General features: G+C 44.3%; 35 non-coding genes across 35 annotated transcripts; 6 read left to right on the forward strand and 29 right to left on the reverse strand.

The window, feature by feature from the left end:
* Nucleotides 1-602: 602 nt before the first annotated feature.
* On the reverse strand, nucleotides 603-674 carry TRNAA-UGC (transfer RNA alanine (anticodon UGC)). Its single transcript has one exon. It is a non-coding gene; the product is annotated as a tRNA-Ala (tRNA).
* Nucleotides 675-831: 157 nt separating this feature from the next.
* On the forward strand, nucleotides 832-904 carry TRNAM-CAU (transfer RNA methionine (anticodon CAU)). The gene has a single exon. It is a non-coding gene; the product is annotated as a tRNA-Met (tRNA).
* Nucleotides 905-1,103: 199 nt separating this feature from the next.
* Nucleotides 1,104-1,175, reverse strand: TRNAA-CGC (transfer RNA alanine (anticodon CGC)). The gene has a single exon. It is a non-coding gene; the product is annotated as a tRNA-Ala (tRNA).
* Nucleotides 1,176-1,304: 129 nt separating this feature from the next.
* On the reverse strand, nucleotides 1,305-1,390 carry TRNAY-GUA (transfer RNA tyrosine (anticodon GUA)). The gene is given in 2 exon segments: nucleotides 1,305-1,340; nucleotides 1,354-1,390. It is a non-coding gene; the product is annotated as a tRNA-Tyr (tRNA).
* Nucleotides 1,391-2,158: 768 nt separating this feature from the next.
* On the reverse strand, nucleotides 2,159-2,230 carry TRNAA-UGC (transfer RNA alanine (anticodon UGC)). The gene has a single exon. It is a non-coding gene; the product is annotated as a tRNA-Ala (tRNA).
* Nucleotides 2,231-2,659: 429 nt separating this feature from the next.
* Nucleotides 2,660-2,731, reverse strand: TRNAA-CGC (transfer RNA alanine (anticodon CGC)). The gene has a single exon. It is a non-coding gene; the product is annotated as a tRNA-Ala (tRNA).
* A 129-nt stretch (nucleotides 2,732-2,860) lies between these two features.
* TRNAY-GUA (transfer RNA tyrosine (anticodon GUA)) lies at nucleotides 2,861-2,946 on the reverse strand. The gene is given in 2 exon segments: nucleotides 2,861-2,896; nucleotides 2,910-2,946. It is a non-coding gene; the product is annotated as a tRNA-Tyr (tRNA).
* Nucleotides 2,947-3,714: 768 nt separating this feature from the next.
* TRNAA-UGC (transfer RNA alanine (anticodon UGC)) lies at nucleotides 3,715-3,786 on the reverse strand. Its single transcript has one exon. It is a non-coding gene; the product is annotated as a tRNA-Ala (tRNA).
* Nucleotides 3,787-4,215: 429 nt separating this feature from the next.
* On the reverse strand, nucleotides 4,216-4,287 carry TRNAA-CGC (transfer RNA alanine (anticodon CGC)). The gene has a single exon. It is a non-coding gene; the product is annotated as a tRNA-Ala (tRNA).
* A 129-nt stretch (nucleotides 4,288-4,416) lies between these two features.
* TRNAY-GUA (transfer RNA tyrosine (anticodon GUA)) lies at nucleotides 4,417-4,502 on the reverse strand. Its single transcript is given in 2 exon segments — nucleotides 4,417-4,452; nucleotides 4,466-4,502. It is a non-coding gene; the product is annotated as a tRNA-Tyr (tRNA).
* Nucleotides 4,503-5,270: 768 nt separating this feature from the next.
* TRNAA-UGC (transfer RNA alanine (anticodon UGC)) lies at nucleotides 5,271-5,342 on the reverse strand. Its single transcript has one exon. It is a non-coding gene; the product is annotated as a tRNA-Ala (tRNA).
* Nucleotides 5,343-5,499: 157 nt separating this feature from the next.
* TRNAM-CAU (transfer RNA methionine (anticodon CAU)) lies at nucleotides 5,500-5,572 on the forward strand. Its single transcript has one exon. It is a non-coding gene; the product is annotated as a tRNA-Met (tRNA).
* A 199-nt stretch (nucleotides 5,573-5,771) lies between these two features.
* On the reverse strand, nucleotides 5,772-5,843 carry TRNAA-CGC (transfer RNA alanine (anticodon CGC)). Its single transcript has one exon. It is a non-coding gene; the product is annotated as a tRNA-Ala (tRNA).
* A 129-nt stretch (nucleotides 5,844-5,972) lies between these two features.
* Nucleotides 5,973-6,058, reverse strand: TRNAY-GUA (transfer RNA tyrosine (anticodon GUA)). Its single transcript is given in 2 exon segments — nucleotides 5,973-6,008; nucleotides 6,022-6,058. It is a non-coding gene; the product is annotated as a tRNA-Tyr (tRNA).
* A 768-nt stretch (nucleotides 6,059-6,826) lies between these two features.
* TRNAA-UGC (transfer RNA alanine (anticodon UGC)) lies at nucleotides 6,827-6,898 on the reverse strand. The gene has a single exon. It is a non-coding gene; the product is annotated as a tRNA-Ala (tRNA).
* A 157-nt stretch (nucleotides 6,899-7,055) lies between these two features.
* On the forward strand, nucleotides 7,056-7,128 carry TRNAM-CAU (transfer RNA methionine (anticodon CAU)). The gene has a single exon. It is a non-coding gene; the product is annotated as a tRNA-Met (tRNA).
* A 199-nt stretch (nucleotides 7,129-7,327) lies between these two features.
* On the reverse strand, nucleotides 7,328-7,399 carry TRNAA-CGC (transfer RNA alanine (anticodon CGC)). The gene has a single exon. It is a non-coding gene; the product is annotated as a tRNA-Ala (tRNA).
* A 129-nt stretch (nucleotides 7,400-7,528) lies between these two features.
* TRNAY-GUA (transfer RNA tyrosine (anticodon GUA)) lies at nucleotides 7,529-7,614 on the reverse strand. The gene is given in 2 exon segments: nucleotides 7,529-7,564; nucleotides 7,578-7,614. It is a non-coding gene; the product is annotated as a tRNA-Tyr (tRNA).
* A 768-nt stretch (nucleotides 7,615-8,382) lies between these two features.
* TRNAA-UGC (transfer RNA alanine (anticodon UGC)) lies at nucleotides 8,383-8,454 on the reverse strand. Its single transcript has one exon. It is a non-coding gene; the product is annotated as a tRNA-Ala (tRNA).
* A 429-nt stretch (nucleotides 8,455-8,883) lies between these two features.
* TRNAA-CGC (transfer RNA alanine (anticodon CGC)) lies at nucleotides 8,884-8,955 on the reverse strand. Its single transcript has one exon. It is a non-coding gene; the product is annotated as a tRNA-Ala (tRNA).
* A 129-nt stretch (nucleotides 8,956-9,084) lies between these two features.
* TRNAY-GUA (transfer RNA tyrosine (anticodon GUA)) lies at nucleotides 9,085-9,170 on the reverse strand. Its single transcript is given in 2 exon segments — nucleotides 9,085-9,120; nucleotides 9,134-9,170. It is a non-coding gene; the product is annotated as a tRNA-Tyr (tRNA).
* Nucleotides 9,171-9,938: 768 nt separating this feature from the next.
* Nucleotides 9,939-10,010, reverse strand: TRNAA-UGC (transfer RNA alanine (anticodon UGC)). Its single transcript has one exon. It is a non-coding gene; the product is annotated as a tRNA-Ala (tRNA).
* Nucleotides 10,011-10,167: 157 nt separating this feature from the next.
* Nucleotides 10,168-10,240, forward strand: TRNAM-CAU (transfer RNA methionine (anticodon CAU)). Its single transcript has one exon. It is a non-coding gene; the product is annotated as a tRNA-Met (tRNA).
* A 199-nt stretch (nucleotides 10,241-10,439) lies between these two features.
* TRNAA-CGC (transfer RNA alanine (anticodon CGC)) lies at nucleotides 10,440-10,511 on the reverse strand. Its single transcript has one exon. It is a non-coding gene; the product is annotated as a tRNA-Ala (tRNA).
* Nucleotides 10,512-10,640: 129 nt separating this feature from the next.
* TRNAY-GUA (transfer RNA tyrosine (anticodon GUA)) lies at nucleotides 10,641-10,726 on the reverse strand. Its single transcript is given in 2 exon segments — nucleotides 10,641-10,676; nucleotides 10,690-10,726. It is a non-coding gene; the product is annotated as a tRNA-Tyr (tRNA).
* Nucleotides 10,727-11,995: 1,269 nt separating this feature from the next.
* TRNAA-CGC (transfer RNA alanine (anticodon CGC)) lies at nucleotides 11,996-12,067 on the reverse strand. Its single transcript has one exon. It is a non-coding gene; the product is annotated as a tRNA-Ala (tRNA).
* Nucleotides 12,068-12,196: 129 nt separating this feature from the next.
* On the reverse strand, nucleotides 12,197-12,282 carry TRNAY-GUA (transfer RNA tyrosine (anticodon GUA)). The gene is given in 2 exon segments: nucleotides 12,197-12,232; nucleotides 12,246-12,282. It is a non-coding gene; the product is annotated as a tRNA-Tyr (tRNA).
* A 768-nt stretch (nucleotides 12,283-13,050) lies between these two features.
* Nucleotides 13,051-13,122, reverse strand: TRNAA-UGC (transfer RNA alanine (anticodon UGC)). Its single transcript has one exon. It is a non-coding gene; the product is annotated as a tRNA-Ala (tRNA).
* A 157-nt stretch (nucleotides 13,123-13,279) lies between these two features.
* On the forward strand, nucleotides 13,280-13,352 carry TRNAM-CAU (transfer RNA methionine (anticodon CAU)). The gene has a single exon. It is a non-coding gene; the product is annotated as a tRNA-Met (tRNA).
* A 199-nt stretch (nucleotides 13,353-13,551) lies between these two features.
* On the reverse strand, nucleotides 13,552-13,623 carry TRNAA-CGC (transfer RNA alanine (anticodon CGC)). The gene has a single exon. It is a non-coding gene; the product is annotated as a tRNA-Ala (tRNA).
* Nucleotides 13,624-13,752: 129 nt separating this feature from the next.
* On the reverse strand, nucleotides 13,753-13,838 carry TRNAY-GUA (transfer RNA tyrosine (anticodon GUA)). The gene is given in 2 exon segments: nucleotides 13,753-13,788; nucleotides 13,802-13,838. It is a non-coding gene; the product is annotated as a tRNA-Tyr (tRNA).
* A 768-nt stretch (nucleotides 13,839-14,606) lies between these two features.
* Nucleotides 14,607-14,678, reverse strand: TRNAA-UGC (transfer RNA alanine (anticodon UGC)). The gene has a single exon. It is a non-coding gene; the product is annotated as a tRNA-Ala (tRNA).
* Nucleotides 14,679-14,835: 157 nt separating this feature from the next.
* TRNAM-CAU (transfer RNA methionine (anticodon CAU)) lies at nucleotides 14,836-14,908 on the forward strand. The gene has a single exon. It is a non-coding gene; the product is annotated as a tRNA-Met (tRNA).
* Nucleotides 14,909-15,107: 199 nt separating this feature from the next.
* On the reverse strand, nucleotides 15,108-15,179 carry TRNAA-CGC (transfer RNA alanine (anticodon CGC)). The gene has a single exon. It is a non-coding gene; the product is annotated as a tRNA-Ala (tRNA).
* A 129-nt stretch (nucleotides 15,180-15,308) lies between these two features.
* Nucleotides 15,309-15,394, reverse strand: TRNAY-GUA (transfer RNA tyrosine (anticodon GUA)). The gene is given in 2 exon segments: nucleotides 15,309-15,344; nucleotides 15,358-15,394. It is a non-coding gene; the product is annotated as a tRNA-Tyr (tRNA).
* Nucleotides 15,395-16,021: the final 627 nt, after the last annotated feature.

The following is a 16,021-nucleotide window of genomic DNA, read 5'->3' on the forward strand; positions in this document are numbered from 1 at the left end:
GAGGATTTCAGACCAAAGTTCATGTTCTGTCTTGGCTTGGGGATAAGCAGGGGTGCTCCAAATTTCAATTTTACAGAAAGGAAAGGAACTTTGATACAAAGACCTTGGGCAGCATTGGTGGCAAATGGATGGCTGCGCGGAACCATGAAAGAAATGACAGAAAGTTATGGGAGTCATTACTACGCACCCAGCATCAAGAACGTGCATTTTGGATGCATTTTCAAAAGGAAAGAGAACGGAAAAATCTGTAGATTGAAGGTGATTGAGATAAACAAAATATTCCGTTTTTCTAAAAGCTACTGTAAAGAGTCTCTGGTTTAGAAGAAGAACCCTTACCAATGATCAAGAGAGATGCGACAGATTTCTATCATCAAAGCATTATGGTTGTCAAGATGAATCATCACTTTGATGTCTTCAACAAGTAGGATTCTTTTGATCTATAATCATCAAAAATGAGATAGCCCCATTTCATGGGATTTTTCAAGGCAAACGTCTGACAGATTAAGCGGGGTCCTCATCCCGGTTGGAGGACATATCTCTTCCTTCATCATGATGCCAGCCTAGCTTTCGGCCCAAAATCCAAGGTAAGCATGGCAAAAGTCTGGAGATGCCGGGGATTGAACCCGGGGCCTCATACATGCAAAGCATGCGCTCTACCACTGAGCTACATCCCCACTTCTGCAAGGTTTGACTGTATGATTGGAAACCCTGCATTGAACCGACGGCCACATCACCCCATTCGACTCTGCTGTATACAATGTCAGTCAGGAAAATCCTTCAGCCTTGTACCTGGATGATCTTCATGGTCTTATGTACAGATGCCTATATACAGCCTTCTTAGCGCAGTAGGCAGCGCGTCAGTCTCATAATCTGAAGGTCCTGAGTTCGATCCTCAGAGAGGGCATTTATTTCCTTCTTTTGGAATGCAAAATTCTCCGATTTTCTTGAAATGCGCAAACTATGCCTAGTTCAAAGATTTTTCCAAAGCAAATGTCTGACTATTTAAGTGGGGCTCTCACCCCAACTGCATGACAAACTTCTTCTTTCTGCATGATGGCAGGCTAGCCTTCTGGAAAAAAGCCAAGATAAGGAACAGAGGCTCCTGGAGATGCCGGGGATTGAACCCGGGACCTCATACATGCGAAGCATGCGCTCTACCACTGAGCTACATCCCCACTTTTGCACTCGAGCTGTTTGATGGATGCAAGGAATCCCTGAAACCCAGGGACTGCAAAGTCTCGATCATAATCAATGGAAGGTATTGTTTGAATAAAAGTGAAATATATGGAAATCGAAGCACAAAATCCTTCGAGCCGGATTTGAACCAGCGACCTAAGGATGTCTGACTTTATGCTACAGTCCTCCGCTCTACCAACTGAGCTATCGAAGGAGTGGCTGAAGTATCTTTCAGCGCTGTAATTATCTCTCGCTCAAGAAAGGTTGTGGGGGTGGGGATCAGGAGCAGATCGATGAAAATCATGAACATTACCTGCAGCTCCCTCTCAAAGTCACCAGTTCTTAGAGCACACTGTAAGGTACGTCTTATCACCCCAAAGGAGGATTTCAGACCAAAGTTCATGTTCTGTCTTGGCTTGGGGATAAGCAGGGGTGCTCCAAATTTCAATTTTACAGAAAGGAAAGGAACTTTGATACAAAGACCTTGGGCAGCATTGGTGGCAAATGGATGGCTGCGCGGAACCATGAAAGAAATGACAGAAAGTTATGGGAGTCATTACTACGCACCCAGCATCAAGAACGTGCATTTTGGATGCATTTTCAAAAGGAAAGAGAACGGAAAAATCTGTAGATTGAAGGTGATTGAGATAAACAAAATATTCCGTTTTTCTAAAAGCTACTGTAAAGAGTCTCTGGTTTAGAAGAAGAACCCTTACCAATGATCAAGAGAGATGCGACAGATTTCTATCATCAAAGCATTATGGTTGTCAAGATGAATCATCACTTTGATGTCTTCAACAAGTAGGATTCTTTTGATCTATAATCATCAAAAATGAGATAGCCCCATTTCATGGGATTTTTCAAGGCAAACGTCTGACAGATTAAGCGGGGTCCTCATCCCGGTTGGAGGACATATCTCTTCCTTCATCATGATGCCAGCCTAGCTTTCGGCCCAAAATCCAAGGTAAGCATGGCAAAAGTCTGGAGATGCCGGGGATTGAACCCGGGGCCTCATACATGCAAGGCATGCGCTCTACCACTGAGCTACATCCCCACTTCTGCAAGGTTTGACTGTATGATTGGAAACCCTGCATTGAACCGACGGCCACATCACCCCATTCGACTCTGCAGTATACAATGTCAGTCAGGAAAATCCTTCAGCCTTGTACCTGGATGATCTTCATGGTCTTATGTACAGATGCCTATATACAGTCTTCTTAGCGCAGTAGGCAGCGCGTCAGTCTCATAATCTGAAGGTCCTGAGTTCGATCCTCAGAGAGGGCATTTATTTCCTTCTTTTGGAATGCAAAATTCTCCGATTTTCTTGAAATGCGCAAACTATGCCTAGTTCAAAGATTTTTCCAAAGCAAATGTCTGACTATTTAAGTGGGGCTCTCACCCCAACTGCATGACAAACTTCTTCTTTCTGCATGATGGCAGGCTAGCCTTCTGGAAAAAAGCCAAGATAAGGAACAGAGGCTCTTGGAGATGCCGGGGATTGAACCCGGGACCTCATACATGCGAAGCATGCGCTCTACCACTGAGCTACATCCCCACTTTTGCCCTCGAGCTGTTTGATGGATGCAAGGAATCCCTGAAACCCAGGGACTGCAAAGTCTCGATCATAATCAATGGAAGGTATTGTTTGAATAAAAGTGAAATATATGGAAATTGAAGCAAAAAATCCTTCGAGCCGGATTTGAACCAGCGACCTAAGGATGTCTGACTTTATGCTACAGTCCTCCGCTCTACCAACTGAGCTATCGAAGGAGTGGCTGAAGTATCTTTCAGCGCTGTAATTATCTCTCGCTCAAGAAAGGTTGTGGGGGTGGGGATCAGGAGCAGATCGATGAAAATCATGAACATTACCTGCAGCTCCCTCTCAAAGTCACCAGTTCTTAGAGCACACTGTAAGGTACGTCTTATCACCCCAAAGGAGGATTTCAGACCAAAGTTCATGTTCTGTCTTGGCTTGGGGATAAGCAGGGGTGCTCCAAATTTCAATTTTACAGAAAGGAAAGGAACTTTGATACAAAGACCTTGGGCAGCATTGGTGGCAAATGGATGGCTGCGCGGAACCATGAAAGAAATGACAGAAAGTTATGGGAGTGATTACTACGCACCCAGCATCAAGAACGTGCATTTTGGATGCATTTTCAAAAGGAAAGAGAACGGAAAAATCTGTAGATTGAAGGTGATTGAGATAAACAAAATATTCCGTTTTTCTAAAAGCTACTGTAAAGAGTCTCTGGTTTAGAAGAAGAACCCTTACCAATGATCAAGAGAGATGCGACAGATTTCTATCATCAAAGCATTATGGTTGTCAAGATGAATCATCACTTTGATGTCTTCAACAAGTAGGATTCTTTTGATCTATAATCATCAAAAATGAGATAGCCCCATTTCATGGGATTTTTCAAGGCAAACGTCTGACAGATTAAGCGGGGTCCTCATCCCGGTTGGAGGACATATCTCTTCCTTCATCATGATGCCAGCCTAGCTTTCGGCCCAAAATCCAAGGTAAGCATGGCAAAAGTCTGGAGATGCCGGGGATTGAACCCGGGGCCTCATACATGCAAAGCATGCGCTCTACCACTGAGCTACATCCCCACTTCTGCAAGGTTTGACTGTATGATTGGAAACCCTGCATTGAACCGACGGCCACATCACCCCATTCGACTCTGCAGTATACAATGTCAGTCAGGAAAATCCTTCAGCCTTGTACCTGGATGATCTTCATGGTCTTATGTACAGATGCCTATATACAGTCTTCTTAGCGCAGTAGGCAGCGCGTCAGTCTCATAATCTGAAGGTCCTGAGTTCGATCCTCAGAGAGGGCATTTATTTCCTTCTTTTGGAATGCAAAATTCTCCGATTTTCTTGAAATGCGCAAACTATGCCTAGTTCAAAGATTTTTCCAAAGCAAATGTCTGACTATTTAAGTGGGGCTCTCACCCCAACTGCATGACAAACTTCTTCTTTCTGCATGATGGCAGGCTAGCCTTCTGGAAAAAAGCCAAGATAAGGAACAGAGGCTCCTGGAGATGCCGGGGATTGAACCCGGGACCTCATACATGCGAAGCATGCGCTCTACCACTGAGCTACATCCCCACTTTTGCCCTCGAGCTGTTTGATGGATGCAAGGAATCCCTGAAACCCAGGGACTGCAAAGTCTCGATCATAATCAATGGAAGGTATTGTTTGAATAAAAGTGAAATATATGGAAATCGAAGCAAAAAATCCTTCGAGCCGGATTTGAACCAGCGACCTAAGGATGTCTGACTTTATGCTACAGTCCTCCGCTCTACCAACTGAGCTATCGAAGGAGTGGCTGAAGTATCTTTCAGCGCTGTAATTATCTCTCGCTCAAGAAAGGTTGTGGGGGTGGGGATCAGGAGCAGATCGATGAAAATCATGAACATTACCTGCAGCTCCCTCTCAAAGTCACCAGTTCTTAGAGCACACTGTAAGGTACGTCTTATCACCCCAAAGGAGGATTTCAGACCAAAGTTCATGTTCTGTCTTGGCTTGGGGATAAGCAGGGGTGCTCCAAATTTCAATTTTACAGAAAGGAAAGGAACTTTGATACAAAGACCTTGGGCAGCATTGGTGGCAAATGGATGGCTGCGCGGAACCATGAAAGAAATGACAGAAAGTTATGGGAGTCATTACTACGCACCCAGCATCAAGAACGTGCATTTTGGATGCATTTTCAAAAGGAAAGAGAACGGAAAAATCTGTAGATTGAAGGTGATTGAGATAAACAAAATATTCCGTTTTTCTAAAAGCTACTGTAAAGAGTCTCTGGTTTAGAAGAAGAACCCTTACCAATGATCAAGAGAGATGCGACAGATTTCTATCATCAAAGCATTATGGTTGTCAAGATGAATCATCACTTTGATGTCTTCAACAAGTAGGATTCTTTTGATCTATAATCATCAAAAATGAGATAGCCCCATTTCATGGGATTTTTCAAGGCAAACGTCTGACAGATTAAGCGGGGTCCTCATCCCGGTTGGAGGACATATCTCTTCCTTCATCATGATGCCAGCCTAGCTTTCGGCCCAAAATCCAAGGTAAGCATGGCAAAAGTCTGGAGATGCCGGGGATTGAACCCGGGGCCTCATACATGCAAAGCATGCGCTCTACCACTGAGCTACATCCCCACTTCTGCAAGGTTTGACTGTATGATTGGAAACCCTGCATTGAACCGACGGCCACATCACCCCATTCGACTCTGCTGTATACAATGTCAGTCAGGAAAATCCTTCAGCCTTGTACCTGGATGATCTTCATGGTCTTATGTACAGATGCCTATATACAGCCTTCTTAGCGCAGTAGGCAGCGCGTCAGTCTCATAATCTGAAGGTCCTGAGTTCGATCCTCAGAGAGGGCATTTATTTCCTTCTTTTGGAATGCAAAATTCTCCGATTTTCTTGAAATGCGCAAACTATGCCTAGTTCAAAGATTTTTCCAAAGCAAATGTCTGACTATTTAAGTGGGGCTCTCACCCCAACTGCATGACAAACTTCTTCTTTCTGCATGATGGCAGGCTAGCCTTCTGGAAAAAAGCCAAGATAAGGAACAGAGGCTCCTGGAGATGCCGGGGATTGAACCCGGGACCTCATACATGCGAAGCATGCGCTCTACCACTGAGCTACATCCCCACTTTTGCACTCGAGCTGTTTGATGGATGCAAGGAATCCCTGAAACCCAGGGACTGCAAAGTCTCGATCATAATCAATGGAAGGTATTGTTTGAATAAAAGTGAAATATATGGAAATCGAAGCACAAAATCCTTCGAGCCGGATTTGAACCAGCGACCTAAGGATGTCTGACTTTATGCTACAGTCCTCCGCTCTACCAACTGAGCTATCGAAGGAGTGGCTGAAGTATCTTTCAGCGCTGTAATTATCTCTCGCTCAAGAAAGGTTGTGGGGGTGGGGATCAGGAGCAGATCGATGAAAATCATGAACATTACCTGCAGCTCCCTCTCAAAGTCACCAGTTCTTAGAGCACACTGTAAGGTACGTCTTATCACCCCAAAGGAGGATTTCAGACCAAAGTTCATGTTCTGTCTTGGCTTGGGGATAAGCAGGGGTGCTCCAAATTTCAATTTTACAGAAAGGAAAGGAACTTTGATACAAAGACCTTGGGCAGCATTGGTGGCAAATGGATGGCTGCGCGGAACCATGAAAGAAATGACAGAAAGTTATGGGAGTCATTACTACGCACCCAGCATCAAGAACGTGCATTTTGGATGCATTTTCAAAAGGAAAGAGAACGGAAAAATCTGTAGATTGAAGGTGATTGAGATAAACAAAATATTCCGTTTTTCTAAAAGCTACTGTAAAGAGTCTCTGGTTTAGAAGAAGAACCCTTACCAATGATCAAGAGAGATGCGACAGATTTCTATCATCAAAGCATTATGGTTGTCAAGATGAATCATCACTTTGATGTCTTCAACAAGTAGGATTCTTTTGATCTATAATCATCAAAAATGAGATAGCCCCATTTCATGGGATTTTTCAAGGCAAACGTCTGACAGATTAAGCGGGGTCCTCATCCCGGTTGGAGGACATATCTCTTCCTTCATCATGATGCCAGCCTAGCTTTCGGCCCAAAATCCAAGGTAAGCATGGCAAAAGTCTGGAGATGCCGGGGATTGAACCCGGGGCCTCATACATGCAAAGCATGCGCTCTACCACTGAGCTACATCCCCACTTCTGCAAGGTTTGACTGTATGATTGGAAACCCTGCATTGAACCGACGGCCACATCACCCCATTCGACTCTGCTGTATACAATGTCAGTCAGGAAAATCCTTCAGCCTTGTACCTGGATGATCTTCATGGTCTTATGTACAGATGCCTATATACAGCCTTCTTAGCGCAGTAGGCAGCGCGTCAGTCTCATAATCTGAAGGTCCTGAGTTCGATCCTCAGAGAGGGCATTTATTTCCTTCTTTTGGAATGCAAAATTCTCCGATTTTCTTGAAATGCGCAAACTATGCCTAGTTCAAAGATTTTTCCAAAGCAAATGTCTGACTATTTAAGTGGGGCTCTCACCCCAACTGCATGACAAACTTCTTCTTTCTGCATGATGGCAGGCTAGCCTTCTGGAAAAAAGCCAAGATAAGGAACAGAGGCTCCTGGAGATGCCGGGGATTGAACCCGGGACCTCATACATGCGAAGCATGCGCTCTACCACTGAGCTACATCCCCACTTTTGCACTCGAGCTGTTTGATGGATGCAAGGAATCCCTGAAACCCAGGGACTGCAAAGTCTCGATCATAATCAATGGAAGGTATTGTTTGAATAAAAGTGAAATATATGGAAATCGAAGCACAAAATCCTTCGAGCCGGATTTGAACCAGCGACCTAAGGATGTCTGACTTTATGCTACAGTCCTCCGCTCTACCAACTGAGCTATCGAAGGAGTGGCTGAAGTATCTTTCAGCGCTGTAATTATCTCTCGCTCAAGAAAGGTTGTGGGGGTGGGGATCAGGAGCAGATCGATGAAAATCATGAACATTACCTGCAGCTCCCTCTCAAAGTCACCAGTTCTTAGAGCACACTGTAAGGTACGTCTTATCACCCCAAAGGAGGATTTCAGACCAAAGTTCATGTTCTGTCTTGGCTTGGGGATAAGCAGGGGTGCTCCAAATTTCAATTTTACAGAAAGGAAAGGAACTTTGATACAAAGACCTTGGGCAGCATTGGTGGCAAATGGATGGCTGCGCGGAACCATGAAAGAAATGACAGAAAGTTATGGGAGTCATTACTACGCACCCAGCATCAAGAACGTGCATTTTGGATGCATTTTCAAAAGGAAAGAGAACGGAAAAATCTGTAGATTGAAGGTGATTGAGATAAACAAAATATTCCGTTTTTCTAAAAGCTACTGTAAAGAGTCTCTGGTTTAGAAGAAGAACCCTTACCAATGATCAAGAGAGATGCGACAGATTTCTATCATCAAAGCATTATGGTTGTCAAGATGAATCATCACTTTGATGTCTTCAACAAGTAGGATTCTTTTGATCTATAATCATCAAAAATGAGATAGCCCCATTTCATGGGATTTTTCAAGGCAAACGTCTGACAGATTAAGCGGGGTCCTCATCCCGGTTGGAGGACATATCTCTTCCTTCATCATGATGCCAGCCTAGCTTTCGGCCCAAAATCCAAGGTAAGCATGGCAAAAGTCTGGAGATGCCGGGGATTGAACCCGGGGCCTCATACATGCAAAGCATGCGCTCTACCACTGAGCTACATCCCCACTTCTGCAAGGTTTGACTGTATGATTGGAAACCCTGCATTGAACCGACGGCCACATCACCCCATTCGACTCTGCAGTATACAATGTCAGTCAGGAAAATCCTTCAGCCTTGTACCTGGATGATCTTCATGGTCTTATGTACAGATGCCTATATACAGTCTTCTTAGCGCAGTAGGCAGCGCGTCAGTCTCATAATCTGAAGGTCCTGAGTTCGATCCTCAGAGAGGGCATTTATTTCCTTCTTTTGGAATGCAAAATTCTCCGATTTTCTTGAAATGCGCAAACTATGCCTAGTTCAAAGATTTTTCCAAAGCAAATGTCTGACTATTTAAGTGGGGCTCTCACCCCAACTGCATGACAAACTTCTTCTTTCTGCATGATGGCAGGCTAGCCTTCTGGAAAAAAGCCAAGATAAGGAACAGAGGCTCCTGGAGATGCCGGGGATTGAACCCGGGACCTCATACATGCGAAGCATGCGCTCTACCACTGAGCTACATCCCCACTTTTGCCCTCGAGCTGTTTGATGGATGCAAGGAATCCCTGAAACCCAGGGACTGCAAAGTCTCGATCATAATCAATGGAAGGTATTGTTTGAATAAAAGTGAAATATATGGAAATTGAAGCAAAAAATCCTTCGAGCCGGATTTGAACCAGCGACCTAAGGATGTCTGACTTTATGCTACAGTCCTCCGCTCTACCAACTGAGCTATCGAAGGAGTGGCTGAAGTATCTTTCAGCGCTGTAATTATCTCTCGCTCAAGAAAGGTTGTGGGGGTGGGGATCAGGAGCAGATCGATGAAAATCATGAACATTACCTGCAGCTCCCTCTCAAAGTCACCAGTTCTTAGAGCACACTGTAAGGTACGTCTTATCACCCCAAAGGAGGATTTCAGACCAAAGTTCATGTTCTGTCTTGGCTTGGGGATAAGCAGGGGTGCTCCAAATTTCAATTTTACAGAAAGGAAAGGAACTTTGATACAAAGACCTTGGGCAGCATTGGTGGCAAATGGATGGCTGCGCGGAACCATGAAAGAAATGACAGAAAGTTATGGGAGTCATTACTACGCACCCAGCATCAAGAACGTGCATTTTGGATGCATTTTCAAAAGGAAAGAGAACGGAAAAATCTGTAGATTGAAGGTGATTGAGATAAACAAAATATTCCGTTTTTCTAAAAGCTACTGTAAAGAGTCTCTGGTTTAGAAGAAGAACCCTTACCAATGATCAAGAGAGATGCGACAGATTTCTATCATCAAAGCATTATGGTTGTCAAGATGAATCATCACTTTGATGTCTTCAACAAGTAGGATTCTTTTGATCTATAATCATCAAAAATGAGATAGCCCCATTTCATGGGATTTTTCAAGGCAAACGTCTGACAGATTAAGCGGGGTCCTCATCCCGGTTGGAGGACATATCTCTTCCTTCATCATGATGCCAGCCTAGCTTTCGGCCCAAAATCCAAGGTAAGCATGGCAAAAGTCTGGAGATGCCGGGGATTGAACCCGGGGCCTCATACATGCAAAGCATGCGCTCTACCACTGAGCTACATCCCCACTTCTGCAAGGTTTGACTGTATGATTGGAAACCCTGCATTGAACCGACGGCCACATCACCCCTTTCGACTCTGCAGTATACAATGTCAGTCAGGAAAATCCTTCAGCCTTGTACCTGGATGATCTTCATGGTCTTATGTACAGATGCCTATATACAGCCTTCTTAGCGCAGTAGGCAGCGCGTCAGTCTCATAATCTGAAGGTCCTGAGTTCGATCCTCAGAGAGGGCATTTATTTCCTTCTTTTGGAATGCAAAATTCTCCGATTTTCTTGAAATGCGCAAACTATGCCTAGTTCAAAGATTTTTCCAAAGCAAATGTCTGACTATTTAAGTGGGGCTCTCACCCCAACTGCATGACAAACTTCTTCTTTCTGCATGATGGCAGGCTAGCCTTCTGGAAAAAAGCCAAGATAAGGAACAGAGGCTCCTGGAGATGCCGGGGATTGAACCCGGGACCTCATACATGCGAAGCATGCGCTCTACCACTGAGCTACATCCCCACTTTTGCACTCGAGCTGTTTGATGGATGCAAGGAATCCCTGAAACCCAGGGACTGCAAAGTCTCGATCATAATCAATGGAAGGTATTGTTTGAATAAAAGTGAAATATATGGAAATCGAAGCACAAAATCCTTCGAGCCGGATTTGAACCAGCGACCTAAGGATGTCTGACTTTATGCTACAGTCCTCCGCTCTACCAACTGAGCTATCGAAGGAGTGGCTGAAGTATCTTTCAGCGCTGTAATTATCTCTCGCTCAAGAAAGGTTGTGGGGGTGGGGATCAGGAGCAGATCGATGAAAATCATGAACATTACCTGCAGCTCCCTCTCAAAGTCACCAGTTCTTAGAGCACACTGTAAGGTACGTCTTATCACCCCAAAGGAGGATTTCAGACCAAAGTTCATGTTCTGTCTTGGCTTGGGGATAAGCAGGGGTGCTCCAAATTTCAATTTTACAGAAAGGAAAGGAACTTTGATACAAAGACCTTGGGCAGCATTGGTGGCAAATGGATGGCTGCGCGGAACCATGAAAGAAATGACAGAAAGTTATGGGAGTGATTACTACGCACCCAGCATCAAGAACGTGCATTTTGGATGCATTTTCAAAAGGAAAGAGAACGGAAAAATCTGTAGATTGAAGGTGATTGAGATAAACAAAATATTCCGTTTTTCTAAAAGCTACTGTAAAGAGTCTCTGGTTTAGAAGAAGAACCCTTACCAATGATCAAGAGAGATGCGACAGATTTCTATCATCAAAGCATTATGGTTGTCAAGATGAATCATCACTTTGATGTCTTCAACAAGTAGGATTCTTTTGATCTATAATCATCAAAAATGAGATAGCCCCATTTCATGGGATTTTTCAAGGCAAACGTCTGACAGATTAAGCGGGGTCCTCATCCCGGTTGGAGGACATATCTCTTCCTTCATCATGATGCCAGCCTAGCTTTCGGCCCAAAATCCAAGGTAAGCATGGCAAAAGTCTGGAGATGCCGGGGATGGAACCCGGGGCCTCATACATGCAAAGCATGCGCTCTACCACTGAGCTACATCCCCACTTCTGCAAGGTTTGACTGTATGATTGGAAACCCTGCATTGAACCGACGGCCACATCACCCCATTCGACTCTGCAGTATACAATGTCAGTCAGGAAAATCCTTCAGCCTTGTACCTGGATGATCTTCATGGTCTTATGTACAGATGCCTATATACAGTCTTCTTAGCGCAGTAGGCAGCGCGTCAGTCTCATAATCTGAAGGTCCTGAGTTCGATCCTCAGAGAGGGCATTTATTTCCTTCTTTTGGAATGCAAAATTCTCCGATTTTCTTGAAATGCGCAAACTATGCCTAGTTCAAAGATTTTTCCAAAGCAAATGTCTGACTATTTAAGTGGGGCTCTCACCCCAACTGCATGACAAACTTCTTCTTTCTGCATGATGGCAGGCTAGCCTTCTGGAAAAAAGCCAAGATAAGGAACAGAGGCTCCTGGAGATGCCGGGGATTGAACCCGGGACCTCATACATGCGAAGCATGCGCTCTACCACTGAGCTACATCCCCACTTTTGCCCTCGAGCTGTTTGATGGATGCAAGGAATCCCTGAAACCCAGGGACTGCAAAGTCTCGATCATAATCAATGGAAGGTATTGTTTGAATAAAAGTGAAATATATGGAAATCGAAGCAAAAAATCCTTCGAGCCGGATTTGAACCAGCGACCTAAGGATGTCTGACTTTATGCTACAGTCCTCCGCTCTACCAACTGAGCTATCGAAGGAGTGGCTGAAGTATCTTTCAGCGCTGTAATTATCTCTCGCTCAAGAAAGGTTGTGGGGGTGGGGATCAGGAGCAGATCGATGAAAATCATGAACATTACCTGCAGCTCCCTCTCAAAGTCACCAGTTCTTAGAGCACACTGTAAGGTACGTCTTATCACCCCAAAGGAGGATTTCAGACCAAAGTTCATGTTCTGTCTTGGCTTGGGGATAAGCAGGGGTGCTCCAAATTTCAATTTTACAGAAAGGAAAGGAACTTTGATACAAAGACCTTGGGCAGCATTGGTGGCAAATGGATGGCTGCGCGGAACCATGAAAGAAATGACAGAAAGTTATGGGAGTCATTACTACGCACCCAGCATCAAGAACGTGCATTTTGGATGCATTTTCAAAAGGAAAGAGAACGGAAAAATCTGTAGATTGAAGGTGATTGAGATAAACAAAATATTCCGTTTTTCTAAAAGCTACTGTAAAGAGTCTCTGGTTTAGAAGAAGAACCCTTACCAATGATCAAGAGAGATGCGACAGATTTCTATCATCAAAGCATTATGGTTGTCAAGATGAATCATCACTTTGATGTCTTCAACAAGTAGGATTCTTTTGATCTATAATCATCAAAAATGAGATAGCCCCATTTCATGGGATTTTTCAAGGCAAACGTCTGACAGATTAAGCGGGGTCCTCATCCCGGTTGGAGGACATATCTCTTCCTTCATCATGATGCCAGCCTAGCTTTCGGCCCAAAATCCAAGGTAAGCATGGCAAAAGTCTGGAGATGCCGGGGATTGAACCCGGGGCCTCATACATGCAAAGCATGCGCTCTACCACTGAGCTACATCCCCACTTCTGCAAGGTTTGACTGTATGATTGGAAACCCTGCATTGAACCGACGGCCACATCACCCCATTCGACTCTGCTGTATACAATGTCAGTCAGGAAAATCCTTCAGCCTTGTACCTGGATGATCTTCATGGTCTTATGTACAGATGCCTATATACAGCCTTCTTAGCGCAGTAGGCAGCGCGTCAGTCTCATAATCTGAAGGTCCTGAGTTCGATCCTCAGAGAGGGCATTTATTTCCTTCTTTTGGAATGCAAAATTCTCCGATTTTCTTGAAATGCGCAAACTATGCCTAGTTCAAAGATTTTTCCAAAGCAAATGTCTGACTATTTAAGTGGGGCTCTCACCCCAACTGCATGACAAACTTCTTCTTTCTGCATGATGGCAGGCTAGCCTTCTGGAAAAAAGCCAAGATAAGGAACAGAGGCTCCTGGAGATGCCGGGGATTGAACCCGGGACCTCATACATGCGAAGCATGCGCTCTACCACTGAGCTACATCCCCACTTTTGCACTCGAGCTGTTTGATGGATGCAAGGAATCCCTGAAACCCAGGGACTGCAAAGTCTCGATCATAATCAATGGAAGGTATTGTTTGAATAAAAGTGAAATATATGGAAATCGAAGCACAAAATCCTTCGAGCCGGATTTGAACCAGCGACCTAAGGATGTCTGACTTTATGCTACAGTCCTCCGCTCTACCAACTGAGCTATCGAAGGAGTGGCTGAAGTATCTTTCAGCGCTGTAATTATCTCTCGCTCAAGAAAGGTTGTGGGGGTGGGGATCAGGAGCAGATCGATGAAAATCATGAACATTACCTGCAGCTCCCTCTCAAAGTCACCAGTTCTTAGAGCACACTGTAAGGTACGTCTTATCACCCCAAAGGAGGATTTCAGACCAAAGTTCATGTTCTGTCTTGGCTTGGGGATAAGCAGGGGTGCTCCAAATTTCAATTTTACAGAAAGGAAAGGAACTTTGATACAAAGACCTTGGGCAGCATTGGTGGCAAATGGATGGCTGCGCGGAACCATGAAAGAAATGACAGAAAGTTATGGGAGTCATTACTACGCACCCAGCATCAAGAACGTGCATTTTGGATGCATTTTCAAAAGGAAAGAGAACGGAAAAATCTGTAGATTGAAGGTGATTGAGATAAACAAAATATTCCGTTTTTCTAAAAGCTACTGTAAAGAGTCTCTGGTTTAGAAGAAGAACCCTTACCAATGATCAAGAGAGATGCGACAGATTTCTATCATCAAAGCATTATGGTTGTCAAGATGAATCATCACTTTGATGTCTTCAACAAGTAGGATTCTTTTGATCTATAATCATCAAAAATGAGATAGCCCCATTTCATGGGATTTTTCAAGGCAAACGTCTGACAGATTAAGCGGGGTCCTCATCCCGGTTGGAGGACATATCTCTTCCTTCATCATGATGCCAGCCTAGCTTTCGGCCCAAAATCCAAGGTAAACATGGCAAAAGTCTGGAGATGCCGGGGATTGAACCCGGGGCCTCATACATGCAAAGCATGCGCTCTACCACTGAGCTACATCCCCACTTCTGCAAGGTTTGACTGTATGATTGGAAACCCTGCATTGAACCGACGGCCACATCACCCCATTCGACTCTGCTGTATACAATGTCAGTCAGGAAAATCCTTCAGCCTTGTACCTGGATGATCTTCATGGTCTTATGTACAGATGCCTATATACAGCCTTCTTAGCGCAGTAGGCAGCGCGTCAGTCTCATAATCTGAAGGTCCTGAGTTCGATCCTCAGAGAGGGCATTTATTTCCTTCTTTTGGAATGCAAAATTCTCCGATTTTCTTGAAATGCGCAAACTATGCCTAGTTCAAAGATTTTTCCAAAGCAAATGTCTGACTATTTAAGTGGGGCTCTCACCCCAACTGCATGACAAACTTCTTCTTTCTGCATGATGGCAGGCTAGCCTTCTGGAAAAAAGCCAAGATAAGGAACAGAGGCTCCTGGAGATGCCGGGGATTGAACCCGGGACCTCATACATGCGAAGCATGCGCTCTACCACTGAGCTACATCCCCACTTTTGCACTCGAGCTGTTTGATGGATGCAAGGAATCCCTGAAACCCAGGGACTGCAAAGTCTCGATCATAATCAATGGAAGGTATTGTTTGAATAAAAGTGAAATATATGGAAATCGAAGCACAAAATCCTTCGAGCCGGATTTGAACCAGCGACCTAAGGATGTCTGACTTTATGCTACAGTCCTCCGCTCTACCAACTGAGCTATCGAAGGAGTGGCTGAAGTATCTTTCAGCGCTGTAATTATCTCTCGCTCAAGAAAGGTTGTGGGGGTGGGGATCAGGAGCAGATCGATGAAAATCATGAACATTACCTGCAGCTCCCTCTCAAAGTCACCAGTTCTTAGAGCACACTGTAAGGTACGTCTTATCACCCCAAAGGAGGATTTCAGACCAAAGTTCATGTTCTGTCTTGGCTTGGGGATAAGCAGGGGTGCTCCAAATTTCAATTTTACAGAAAGGAAAGGAACTTTGATACAAAGACCTTGGGCAGCATTGGTGGCAAATGGATGGCTGCGCGGAACCATGAAAGAAATGACAGAAAGTTATGGGAGTCATTACTACGCACCCAGCATCAAGAACGTGCATTTTGGATGCATTTTCAAAAGGAAAGAGAACGGAAAAATCTGTAGATTGAAGGTGATTGAGATAAACAAAATATTCCGTTTTTCTAAAAGCTACTGTAAAGAGTCTCTGGTTTAGAAGAAGAACCCTTACCAATGATCAAGAGAGATGCGACAGATTTCTATCATCAAAGCATTATGGTTGTCAAGATGAATCATCACTTTGATGTCTTCAACAAGTAGGATTCTTTTGATCTATAATCATCAAAAATGAGATAG

The sequence above is a fragment of the Triturus cristatus genome, chromosome 4_1 (assembly GCF_964204655.1).
Source record: "Triturus cristatus chromosome 4_1, aTriCri1.1, whole genome shotgun sequence".
Lineage (NCBI taxonomy): Eukaryota > Metazoa > Chordata > Amphibia > Caudata > Salamandridae > Triturus > Triturus cristatus.